This window comes from Lissotriton helveticus, chromosome 8 (assembly GCF_964261635.1).
Source record: "Lissotriton helveticus chromosome 8, aLisHel1.1, whole genome shotgun sequence".
Classification (NCBI taxonomy): domain Eukaryota; kingdom Metazoa; phylum Chordata; class Amphibia; order Caudata; family Salamandridae; genus Lissotriton; species Lissotriton helveticus.
The window spans coordinates 1,383,578,879-1,383,592,164 of NC_136069.1; the positions used below are offsets into that span (position 1 = coordinate 1,383,578,879).

Below are 13,286 nucleotides of genomic sequence, written 5' to 3' on the forward strand. Positions count from 1 at the left end.
GCTTCTCAGGGTCCAACACAGTGTCTCAATCTATAAATTGTTTATTTGAGAAAGCGTTAACGGTTTAATGATGTAGCATCTAACACAGCCTCCCACTAGATGGCGGCAGATGTAGCTGTTGTGTCTTTTTTTTTCTCCCCAAGAAGATATTTCTTATGCTTAGAACCCAGCACCAAGAAAGGTCTCCTGTGCAATTTTGACCCAGGCCTCATGAAAACCTGACAGAAGTGCCTACAATGCTTACATTGCAGCCATCTGACTCTTCTGAATCAGTAAATCACGTTCCTTTTAATTTACTTTTATGCAGCATAATGCAGGACATTCATAGCTTGAACTGCAATTTGATTAAATCTCTAAAATAATAAATACCAAAATATATTCTATTATTCAGAGTATGAATAGTATCTTTACAAATTAATTCAGTGACTCGGAGGAGCAAAAATAATCAATAAAAAAAGCAACTGTTTATCTTCTGCTGCCAGTTGTGTAAAAATGGTCACTTCATAATCTAAAATGTACGTTTAAAACGATGTAAAGTCTTGAAAGCCTAAGACACAAAGCAGTAGCCAACTCAAAACTGTTGTACTAAAATTTTTAGGAGAGACAGAACTATTATGTTTTAATTTCATTAGCATAATTAAGAAAAAAGAAGCAAATTAGCAAGAAGCAAATTATTTCAAAATATCCATCATATAGCCCTATGCTTATTTATTTGCCCCACAAGTAACAATATCCCATATACAAATTAGCAGTACAGTTTGAAAGAGGGAGTGAGGCAATTAATTAAATGATATGCCTGTGCATCCTGCAGGTCAAATAGTTAATTGTGTTGAGAATAGCTTCTAAATCATGCATGCCACGACTTGGACCTCGGTGGTCCCTGGAGGCCCGGGCAGGTCATTCCGCAGAGCACGCGCCTTGGTGAAGGCATGCTATTTCCAGCTAATCCTGTTAGCATGAAAAGCCGAATCAGGGATATCTGCTGATGCACATTGGTTTGTCAAAATCCACAGCACTCATTTGAATATGGATTGCATTCTTTTTCATACCCAGCATGCGAGGGACATTTTGTGGAAAACACAATCTTCTAGAAATGTATTCATGGACCACATTTTCTAAGCCTCCAGGCTGAGTTTTTGTCAGACAAAAGGATTCGGGTTGAGGTGCCTTCTTTGAGCAATTTCACCTTTGCATTCATTTCAGCAAGGAACGCCATGAGGCGAGTGGGATAGAAAAACAGGAAATGGGACATTCTCTTTCCAGGTGGCCATTTTTAATGCTCTCTCCTGTATGTGGTTTGCTTCTTCGTACACAGAATTTGGTAAAATACATGTCTTTCTACATAGAAGTTATGATGAGTAAATAATTACACCAGAATGCATTGTAACAACACACCCATTTTTACTTCTGGTACTCCTCATTAAGAATAATTTTATTTGAGTTATTATTTACAAACATATGGTTAAAGAAATGTTCAGCGTGTTATGTGGACAACTGGCGCAGGTTAGGAGAGAAGTACTTATGTATACAGAACTGTGCTTACAAATATGCATATGATATAAGCACGCTGTTCCTCGTCCTTGTGGCGGGGCTTAAAGGCTTAAGTCCACCTACTGAGACACTGTTCACAGTTCACTAACAAATATAAATATTACCTTCTCTTTTTTTGTATGAATCGTTATTGCATAACATATGCTCCATTTGAAACGTCACCTTTGAATTTTTTCCCTTGACTCAAGCCCCTTGAGTAATTGTCATTTTACCTGCCTCATTGAATTTAAAGCCTTTTTTTATCTTTGGACGCTGGATGATGACAAAGTCTGCCCTTATGTAGGGAGCATGAACATTCTGTGCATGTGACTGGGCCATTGGCAACTTTGTGCAGAAGAGTAAAAAAAGTATCCACAATGCTAATGCACTGCAATTGCCACAGTTTGAATTATACTGTTCTCCCCACCACAACCCATCCTCACTTTCCTGTGAAGTAACCTCCCTCGACACCCCACCATTTTGGGAATGCTCCCTCCCAATCCTCACCTCGAGTAAGGATTTTCTCTTGCCCGCCTGCATACCCTAGAGGGAGAGGGGGCGGTGGGGGTGGGCTGCCCCAGGTAGCACGAGTTTTGGAGGGGGCGGCTGCCCCCTCCTCTGCTCTTACCTACGGCTGATGAGGCCACGTGAATCACCAGTACCCCCCCTCTTCGATCAGGCCACCGTGGGCAGCAAACAAGGTGGCCGGCACAGGCGGCCTAAGACCTAGCTCCGCCACTGTTACCCACAACCTGATTATTTACCAGATTTCCATGGCAATCCTTCCCCAGAATGGCCACTGTCTCCTCAGGGGAATATAGTGCCTGATTTTGATCTTAGCAGGACCACAGTTGTCTCGCCGCCGCAGCGGTTCCATGTACTCTGAGAAGCTGACAGCGCTTCGTCCACCTTATTTAGATGTGGCATCAATTGACTGTGTTCCATGGTGGTCTTCTCTGCTCTCCAACAGTACTCTGTCTCCATCAAGCTGGTGGGTTTACACCCAGCCGATTTAGATGTTCCTGTTGTATTGGCGGTGGAGTCCTGATGGAGTGAGATCATGGTGGTGTGGAGACAGGTAAGTACTACCTACCTTTATATCACTACACATATATGTTTTGAATCTGTTAATATGTATATGTAGGTAATGTATAATGCCATTCATTTCACATATAGCATTGCACACCAACAACATACACACACTAATGTATGTACACCCACAGTCACCACAAGCACAACACCCACAACCACCACCCAAAAAATATTTTTTATGTGACACTACATTTTATCACGATACATACATGACACATACAAAGAAATGCACGTATTAGCAATGTCAGAATACACGAGGCGAAAGCTAATGATAACAGGTGATTTATAGTGAGACAAGTGACACAGAAGCCTACCTTAGATTCTGGTGAAGACTGGGTTACTGAGCATCATGGTCAAGTAGCAGCAGCATAGGAAGGACCTGGAAAATGAGGTTCAAGACAGAAGTGAGAACCCCCAAAAAATTACGTTTTCACCTCTTTTTCCTCGGTTCTGCCAACCCAAGTTTGGAGGTTTTCCCGCCACAGTTACCTGGAAGGAAAGGCACATCTTGACCAGCTCAGCTGTATACTTGGCAATTAGGTACACAGATGACTTTCTGAATTAGGCCCTTATGCACACCTGCTGTAGGATCCTAATCAAATTATTTGTTGCTAATGACTGCCCCTACAAGTCAAAAGCTCCACACCGACATAGCACTTAAATGCCCAGTATAAAATTAATATGCATGTTTGGCAATCCATTTAAGAATTGCATTTTACCGTAAACTACTTGTAGGACTGCAATGGAACTGAGAAGTCTATAACATTATACGTGGGTAATGGTACTGGGCAGTTAACAACATTATAAGATGGCAATGGTACTTGGTAGTCAATAACACTGTGGGACGGCATTTGTACCGAGCAGTCAATAACACCTCTGGTGCGCTGACATTGCCTCTTCCTGCCTGTCTGAAGAAATGTGATCCTCTTTGCAGCTCTAGGATATTAAATTCCCCAAAAAAGGCATGTGTTTGAGACGTTCTGGCTTTCTAAAATGTGATAATTCCCTATTGGTGATTGAGATTTCCTGGTACCTTTTTGATTTTTGTATTTTTGGTCTATATCCAAACCAAAGGTTTACTTCATAGTATAATTCATGTGGCTAAACATTAAGAAGAAATAATTTGGCTACAGAGAGAAGCCTTGTCTCGCTGGCCGTGATATCCGATCTGAGTGGAGGAAGCCACAGCTGTTCATATTTCACCTCCCAACACGTGTCACTGTGGCAAATGGAAAATATTTTTATCCTTCAGGATTATGGACTTGCTGAAAGGCCATAAACAAAATATAACGAGATATTTCGTATTTACAACACAGTGACTGAAGAGTAGTGCATGGCTCAACTGCAAAAGAAGGATGCATTATACACGATTTCCGGACTTCCATTCCTTGCTGCCTAAACAATGATTTTCATTGAGAAATGTTCTCAGTTTGAAATGTTATAAGTGATAACAGGGAAGAAATTCTTAAAAAGTCATTGAAAGAAACACTGACTGAAAAGTACTTGTTTTAAATGTTGCTGTGTGCATAGTGGGGCCATGTTTGTGGATACTTTATTGTGCATTTATAACTGTATCTTATTGACACTTCAAGAAAAGGGTTCAACATCTAATATGATTCCGACGATTGCGTTCTATTGTTCCTAAAATGTATTGTGTATGTGATAAGTTATCTGTATCAGATGACATTCTAGTTCAAATGATATTTATTATTTTAAATATCATGGACATTTATTTTCTGACAGCGAACGCAACATCTCGTTCTTTGGCTCCATGTGATGACATCAGAGGAAGAGTCACTATTTGACCTATTCCCTGTGACATAACAGGAAGTGATGTTACATGGCCTGTGAATTTGTGTCCATCCCAAAAAGTGACAATTGGAAAAAGTACAGTAAATATATGTTGAATGAAATGTACTGAAGCAGAAAATATGCACCCAGGTTCACACTCCTATATAAATTAGGGTACCATAGTGATATGCTAGGAGTGTAGCCAGGGCATCTATTGGGCTCAACCATCACAAATAAAGAATAACCTCCAACAGGTAATAAAAAGGCAGTTACACACCTGTTTTTGTTCTGATCCTGGTGTAATTCCTGGTATCAATATAGACAGTCCCAGCATTACCAAGGACCCAGCCAGCGATAGCACCTGATATCCCTGCTGTTGGATTTGGCCCTTTATATAGGGTCATCCCCAGACTTTTTGCCCTTCTATTTTCTGAACCTGTTTTTGTTGGCTGTTAGAACTCTGCACACTCTGCCACTGCTAACAAGCGCTAAAGTGCTTGTGCTCTCTCCTTAAAACATGGTAGGGTTGGCTTACACCCAATTGGAATTTTAATTTACTTGTAAGTCCCTAGTAAAGTGTACTGCATGTCCTCAAGACATAAAAAAGGAAATGCTACTAGTGTGCCTGCAACACTCATTGTACCACACACTTAGGTAGCCATTTAAACCTGTCTCTGGCCTGCCATTGCAGCCTATGTGAGAAGTTTAAAACTGTTATTTAGACCTGGCAAAATAAAACTTTTGCCAGGCCCAGTCCTTCTTGTTTAATACATATCGGTCTCCCCTACGGTAGGCCCTAACAAGTCAGGGTGCTGTGCATTTAAAAACTAGACATGTACATTTAAGTTCGCCATGTCCTGGTAGTGAGAAATCCCTAGATTAGTTTTTCTCTACTGCAAGGCCTACCTTCCCCACAGGATAACATTGGTTTACCTTATTACATTTACTAATTGATGACTTTCAATTGGAAGCAGGTCAACAGTTGGAGTTTGGTGTCTAAAGAATTGCAATGGAAAGCCCTCCTTAATGGTAAAGTCAGATTTTATATCACAGTTCTGAAAAAACACTTTTAGAAAGTTGGCATTGTTCTAAGCATGTGGTGCATGTAGCCTGATCCGGGGTCACATGACCAGGTGTGACTGGCAGTTGATGTTTGAGCATTGCTCCAAGACAGTGAATCAAAACAAAGCTAGGTGTTGGCAGGATGAGCCCCTCTGAGTTATCGAGGGGGAGGTGCTGTCACCTACCACACTTACACATCACAAAGTCTTAGCCTGAGTACTCACAATGTTTTCGACACTGGTCTATTATGACCCCAGACAAGCTGGGCCAGGACAAGGAAGAACAGAATATCTGACACCTCAGTGGGGTGGAAACCTCTAAACGTTTCCCTCACTTCAAAAGGGGCACCAGGTATACATGTTTGACCTCAGACTACCAACTGGTCAGTACACTTCTGGACTAGTGGACTCTGCCAGGAAGAAGGACAGTTGTGCTGTTGAAATTGCCGCTACTCTGCTGGATTGCTTCTTCGAAGGACTTCTTCACTGCTATGCTGAACTGCTGCCCTCTTGCCTGGGTAAGAAGGTCTGAACCTTCATCTCTTTAACCCAGGACCCGAGAGTGACTCCAAATGATATTTCCTTGTCCTCCTGACTAGAGCCTCAAGGAAAGAAGGCTCCAACAACCTTGAAACCCAACACCTGTCCTTTGCCATCTGTGAACCCCACCCTGACAAGTGGTGCCACCCGCCTCAACCCAGGTGCTCTGTCAGCCCATCTGTGGTTTCAGCAGAACCAACCCGTCTCTGTTGTGTGACGCAACCCCGAGCAGAACTTATGCATCACCTCTGGTGAAGGGATTTCCCCAATGCAGGGACTTTGTATAATGGCCCGCAGCCACCCAGAAACCGCTGCTGCACAACGCATCCTCGATGCAGGCCTTCGCATCTCAAGCCCCTCATCAACAGCATCTTCGATGACGATGCAGTACTCCACATTACAAGCCCTGCAGCTTCCTCAGTGCTCAACGCTACTCAACGCAAAACTTAGAATCACAACCCCTTGTCAATGGCATCCTTGACAATGACACAGTACCACGCAGCTCCTAAGAATTGCTGCTGTGCAACGCATCCTGGACACGAGTCTCCGTTATGCTGTTTGACCACGATTTAAGGTACTCTTGTTCAGTGGGCCTACCTGGGTCCCTGTAGCCAGCCCGCACTCCATTGCGGTCATCCTGAGCTTGCAACTATTTCCCGGCCCAGTGCGATTAGATAACCACAATTCGCAATTTGTGCTTTTTGGCGCTATTTTCACTGAAATCTTTAAACTTGCATCTCCACTGATTGAATTGGTGTCATTTTAGCCTTGATTTATTAATTCAAATGTACTCTATGTAAATTGGTGTGGGATTTTTATTGTGTTGTGTTTTCACTTTATTACTGTTTGTAGTGCTGCATAAATACTTTACACATTGCCTGTAAGTTAAGCTGGGCTGCTCTGTGCCAAGCTACCAGAGAGTTGAGCACAGGTTGATTTGTGGCTTGCTTGTGACTTCATGCTGACAAGGATTGTGGTTCCTGCTTGAGTAGGGTTTCACCCTCTCATGCATTAACCCAGTTTCTTACACCTGCTAACCCCAAATATACATCCATTACCTAATGTTTATTGTGCTACTTATTTCTCAAAGGGAAAGCGGTTGCATGTTGTTCTTGATGGAAATGGTGCTCTATTGCATTGCTCAATGTTATGATATGTTTTAACCCCTTGCGTGCGTCGGACGGCTGGCGGCCATCCGACGTCACGGTGGGCGTGTACGGACGACGGCCGGGGGCCGTCCGAACCACGCCCAGGCTATAAATCACCCGCACCGCGGCGGAATTTCCGCCGCGGTGAAAGGGTTAAACCGTGGTAAAAGGCTCCATTGCAGCACAACTGATAACCAATGCACAAGGCACAAGTTGTTAAGTACAGAAAGTCTGCTCTAGTAGGGTTACTGTTAAATTTGAATAACATGTCTGACCTTACTGGTATTCTGAAAGAACGTAATGAGTAATACAAACTCCAGAACTTACTCATGCAGACGTTTCTGCTCTACTGGAAAATGTGTTTTCCTGTAAAAACAACCCTGGGGCATATTTACTAGAAAATGGTGCGGTGCTGAAAGCCATCTTGATGCACCGAGTTTCATCATTAGGAAAGTGCAGGGATGTGTCTTATTTACAGAAATATGGTACATTCCTGTGTTTTCCTCTGCTCTGGCACACAATTGGCTGCCTAGCACCAATGCAGGCACCCTTGCACCATGGCGCAAGGGTGCCTGTATTGCAGGGATGATTGTTTTTGTGCAGCAAGGGACACCTTCCTGCACATAAACAATCATTCATGGCATGTTGCTCCCTTCTATGTGTGCTGCAGAATGCAGCACACATAGATTGCACCACTTTGATGCCTCCACTGAGGAATCTGATGCATTCCCATGATTACATAAACTTCTAAATCTGGAAAAGCAGCGGAATCCATGAGTGTTGCGTGGGAAGACCCCCAACAATACCCATGGAATGCCCCTTTAATGCAGAGTAATGAAAGGGGGCCATACTGGGTGGTTTTACATAGGCTTGTAAAATAGGCTCAGCATTGTGTGCCACCGGAGCATCAAAAAAAGTTATGTCCCTTTGGTGCAGGGGCCATGTAAATATGCTTCCCTGTCTCTACGGCTGCTGTAAATTTGGAAATGTTCTTATCCCTCCTAGGAAGTGGGAGTGCATTTGTTTGTGCATCCATCCAGGGTTTGAAAGTAACTGCATATTATCTGTGAATACCTCCAGAGCTAAATAGTGTTTGAAACTTCTAAACAAGGCTTTTCTATTGCTTTCCTAAACCTCTTTCTCATATAATGTCCCAAAGACAATTAAAAGTGATCAGAGTTACATGAGGGAGATTATTCTCTAGCTAAAGCAAACGACTACCATTGTAGTACATTCTAAGAGTTTATTAATGTTATTTTAATAATCTTAAACCTACTGCATTTGTTTGTTGTTATGTCATTAGTTTGGGTTTGAGTGAACAAATGAAAAAATATGGCTTCAGGGGTTTCAACTAGGGAACCTTTGACCTGGTCAATGAGGTGGGAATGCATTTTTCTCTATTACTGAAACCCATCTTGCTGCACATCCTCACAGTTTGAAACATTTCAAATTGGAGGGAGGGATTAAAAAGGTAAAAATGGCACCTCTGACATGGCCTCCCCCTCGAGGGACAGAAGGTAATAATACAAGCGGCCTTGCACATGGGCTGGTACCAGGTGTTCTGAGATTAATTCACCACAGCGTTTGAATAGCTTCCCAGCCTAGCCAAGAGTTGAAAAGCAAAATGCCTATGGGTAGGAGCCAAAAATAAGGATTGCAGAAGCAGTTTACCATAACTTAATATTATTATATTCACTTAATAGTTTCTATGTGTAAGGTCTGCTTAGTTCTACATTTAAATATGATTCACAATAAGACTCAAGTAATCGGATACTATCATCGAATCTTAGCCATAATCTAATAAAAACAGTGTCTTACTTTTCATTTTCCACGCCATGTGGATAAGAGAAGCAACTGATAGTCACTTGTTTTGTATAACGTAATGGCATTTTAATCACTTATGCTACCGTGTTTACTGAAAAATTAAATTAAACATTTCTTGTGGCTTGAGTCACTAAGAATCCAAGTAATAATCTAAGATTTATACGTTTTCCAGATGATAGTCTGATCCGTCAAAGAGGGTTTGTCAAACTTGAAATGGGAACATACAGAATAGAGAACTAAAGGTATTATGCATACAAATATGGTTCTCTGATAGAAAAGAAAGCATTGTGTTTACAACACGGTCTTCAAACCCAGCACAGGCTAGGCACGAGGGCAACTCAGGATCAGGACACTAAAGAACGACTTTATGGTAAATAGTAACCAGAGACAAATTACATTTTGATAATTGTCCTCTACTTGCCAAATGGAAGATTTACTAAAATGGATGGCTTCCCTAAGCCACTTTCAGTGATGTGCATCATCACTGGTTCCTACTGGCTATGACCCTCCAGTCAGTGCATAGGGTAATACCTTGGGAGCTCTTTGCATAGTATGTATTTTTGTAGGATCATACCATATCCAATGGTGCCGAGTAAAATATGTGTTACTCTAGATAAGTGTTTTGCTGTAGCTCCCAAAGGGGGCTCTCAAGGTTGAACTGGGAATACGAAGAATATGACATTGTAGTTATAATAGAAACAAGTATGGTCCTGTGACACAAACTAACTTGTTGTGTTCACAGAGGGTTAAGTTAATTTAGTGACTGTTGGGGTTCACCCTGACAAGGATTGTGTTTGTTGCTTGAGTGTGGCTCCCAACTACCTCAACCAATTAGGTAATTACTTAAATTAAGCCTTCCTCATAGCTCTAAAATGATTCATAACCTTCAAAAACGTTCATGCTGATTGCACTGTAAGAGCTTTTGAAAGGTTCTTGTAAGATCACTAAAGTTTCACCAGCCTAATGTCTTAGTACATTGTAAAACCACATAGGTTTATCAGAAGGCATGATTTGTTTTGTTTTGTCCATGATTGTTGTTCATTGGAGCACCTTGGTGCCACTGAGATGATTTAATAAGAAGTGTTTTAAATATTTAAAAATCAAGGTATTTGTTTGTATAATATAACCCTTCGGGCTTATCACTTGGTTCTGCATATGTATCTACCCCAACCCCTGTGGGCTATTTGGGTAAACCCTTTGTTATAGTTTAAGTTGCTTGTACAGTCATTTGCAATATAACAAATTCCACAAAAGATAATTCAGCTGCGAAATGAAATCTGATTCCTTAGCTTTAAGGGCACTTTTAAAAGAATCAAAGGAAACTAACACAGGCTGTTACTACATGGCCCTATTTAGCCAGAAGCAAGTGTGCCATAACAAAAGCTATTACTAGAGGTCCCTCTGGGCATCGGTTTTGTGTGAAATTCGCACAAAATGTATTAATCACTAGTATTGCTGTACCTACTACTTTTTATAGCAGCAGCATTATAATTTCATGCAATGTATTCCAGTGGTAGGATTCTCTCATGTTGTTACTATGAGTGACAACATATTGAACAAATTATACAAGCGTTCAATGATAAAATGGGATTTATTTAATCATGATGAATGAGAGTTTTCTACAACATATACTGTGAATTGAATAACGTCCATATACCCACAAACAGAACTGAGCATTTAAATAGAGGCACAGGCTGTGTACAGATCTGGTTAGGCAAGGACAAGGTCCTAAAGCCTCTGGGATTAATGAGACTCAGTTCATTCTGAACCCTATGGCTAAATTCTGCTCTTAGTGCTTATAAGACAGGCCCTCAGATCATTTCCTTCAGAAATGGAGGGTGATTAGTCTGTTGCTCATGCCCACAGGCTTTGAAAGGTGGAGAATTAGGTGCAGGGCATGACGGAAGGCCACAAACTAGGCCCAGAGCTTCATGGGAATTTCCAGAGGGTTAAGCTATAAGAGATCTGCAGAGCAGACACTAAGGAACTGGTTGCTGGATAGGGGTGAAGACATTTCTGTTTGACCAGAACCTTCAGACATGGCCAGTGTGAATTGCCTGTGGATCATGGGGTTGAGAAATCATTGCAGTGCATAGCAATGAACTCAATAGATTGATGACCAGACTCTGAAAGAATTGCCCAAGGTAATGCCTATAACCAGTAATGCTGAGCCCAGCGGAATGCCATGCAGAGAGAGCTCTGGGGATCAAACAATGGTTGCAGGGGATGTTTGAAGACCATGCTTACAGTCAAAGACTAAAATACACTGAATAATTTGGTTATGGTGAGCTCTATATAAACTATTCCAATTCACTGCTCATAACCTCAGAGATAGTGTTATAGATGACTTCATAAATACCATAATGATGTCATTGGTGACATAGTATATCACATCCACATTAATCTAATAGCCGACATCGGTGAAGCTGCAAACATTTAGACTTCTCTGCACCTGTCTGCTGAAGGAGGGAATATAGACCTTCAAAATACATTTAACAAAAAAAGGACATCTTCATGTTACAAATGCAAGTGTAACCTCCTACTGTAATTCATAGCTGTGAAGCAAGTCATTGCCCCTGAGCATCACAATTTTTGTGCTATTATCTGGTTACATTGATGTGTGGTTATTGAAAGTAGTACTCAAACGTAACAGTATTTGAATGCCAATCTTTGTGCAATGTATCTACTGGGCGGACCGATAGGGGTTCTGGCCACCGGGCCTATTCAAGGCAAGGGACTGTTCCTGCTGAATTGGTATTGCCCACGGTCATGACTCCAGACTCTGGGGGAAGGGGTCTGAGTGCATGTTATGGGCTAGCGTTCCACTCACAGCATGCTGTTTAGAGTGAGTCCTGAGAGGCAGCCAACCACTGCACTTATTGCTCACTGGGAATAATCAAAGGCAACTATACTCAATGGACCCTTGGAGAAAGGGTTCTGAGCACTCTGAACCCCCCTCCCACACACACCATTGGACCATGCACAAATCCTCTGCATCATCTTGGACTCCTCTCTTTCAATGAACTACCAAATAGATGGCGTTGCATCCACATGCTCCACCTACTTCTGAAGATCTTCTAGTGGATCCCCACATAGTCCAGGAAAATAGTCACCCATGTTCTTGTCAGCAGCAGACCTGCCTACTGCTATTCACTCTACACCGGCACCACACAAACACTTCTAAAGAAACTGCAGAACATCCAGAACACCTCCACAAGACTCATCCTGGACATCCTCCACTGCAGCCAGATCACCGGTCAACTGAGAGACCTTCAAAATGTCTGAAGAGTACAATACAGTGAGTGTTATTCTACTTTCCGTTTCCTTAGTTTCACAACAATGAAAAACTCAGAATGCGTCTTCCACTGTAATTGGCCTTTATACACAGAAAGGCATCCTTCAGAGCAATCTGTAATCTTGCAGAAGCATGTCCTAGTACTCGTGAGTAACAAGATGTGGCAAGTGTACTCTAAAGATGACGTTTTGAAGTCGGTGACTGTTTCTATAAAGAAAGCATTAGCTATAGGTTGTAGTGAGTTGAATGCATGACAAATATGATCTGCAGAGGAAGAAAACCTTTGAAATAATTTGTCCAAATAGATCCCTTTACAGAGAAATACATCTGAAGCATTTTACTCATGCCTGGGCTGTTCCACTGTTTTGAAGCTTGATGGCAGAAGCAGTTTCATGCATGACTTTTAAATGGCTTCTCATAAAACAAACCTTTCAGATACCTCCCCAGAATTACCCAAATTGTACCTTTGCATTCTGGAATCTACGTTACACGTTATGAAGCCTTTGGTCTCAAGCTGTAATGAGTTTTAAATTTGGATTTCCTGTAACTTGAAACTACGTGGAAGTTATTGGGGATACATTATGTGGAAGTTAAGTATCTTGCCAAATGCTCACAAATAAATGTTTGAAATACTTAATTTCTTAGGCAGCTTGCATGGCTACTGCATGCAAAGTAGAAAAATAGGACACATTAACTAAATTTATGGAGTAAATACGCCTAGTGGCATATTCACAAACTGCATTTTTCAGTTCAGTTTAGGAATACTACAATAGCACTTTGAAACCTGTATGTGTAAATCCCTCCTCCATCTTTACTATTTTTCCCTATAGGGAGATCCTTAGCATATTCGTTTAGCACATAGTAGTGATTCAGCATTTTCTGGGCTCTCTTGCTTAGCATTGGTCCTCTGATGGACCGTTTTATCTGTGTGAGAGGTGATGGGAGTTATGCCAGGGAGAGCTGCTGTGAGCTGGTGCTGTGTGAGGAGAGTGAAACCTGTACCTC

The 13,286-nt window shown here is 41.8% G+C and overlaps 1 protein-coding gene across 1 annotated transcript in view; it reads left to right on the plus strand.

The window, feature by feature from the left end:
* ROBO1 (roundabout guidance receptor 1) overlaps positions 1 to 13,286 on the plus strand; it is a 1,545,337-nt gene that overhangs the window by 680,260 nt on the left and 851,791 nt on the right. The window lies entirely within an intron of this gene.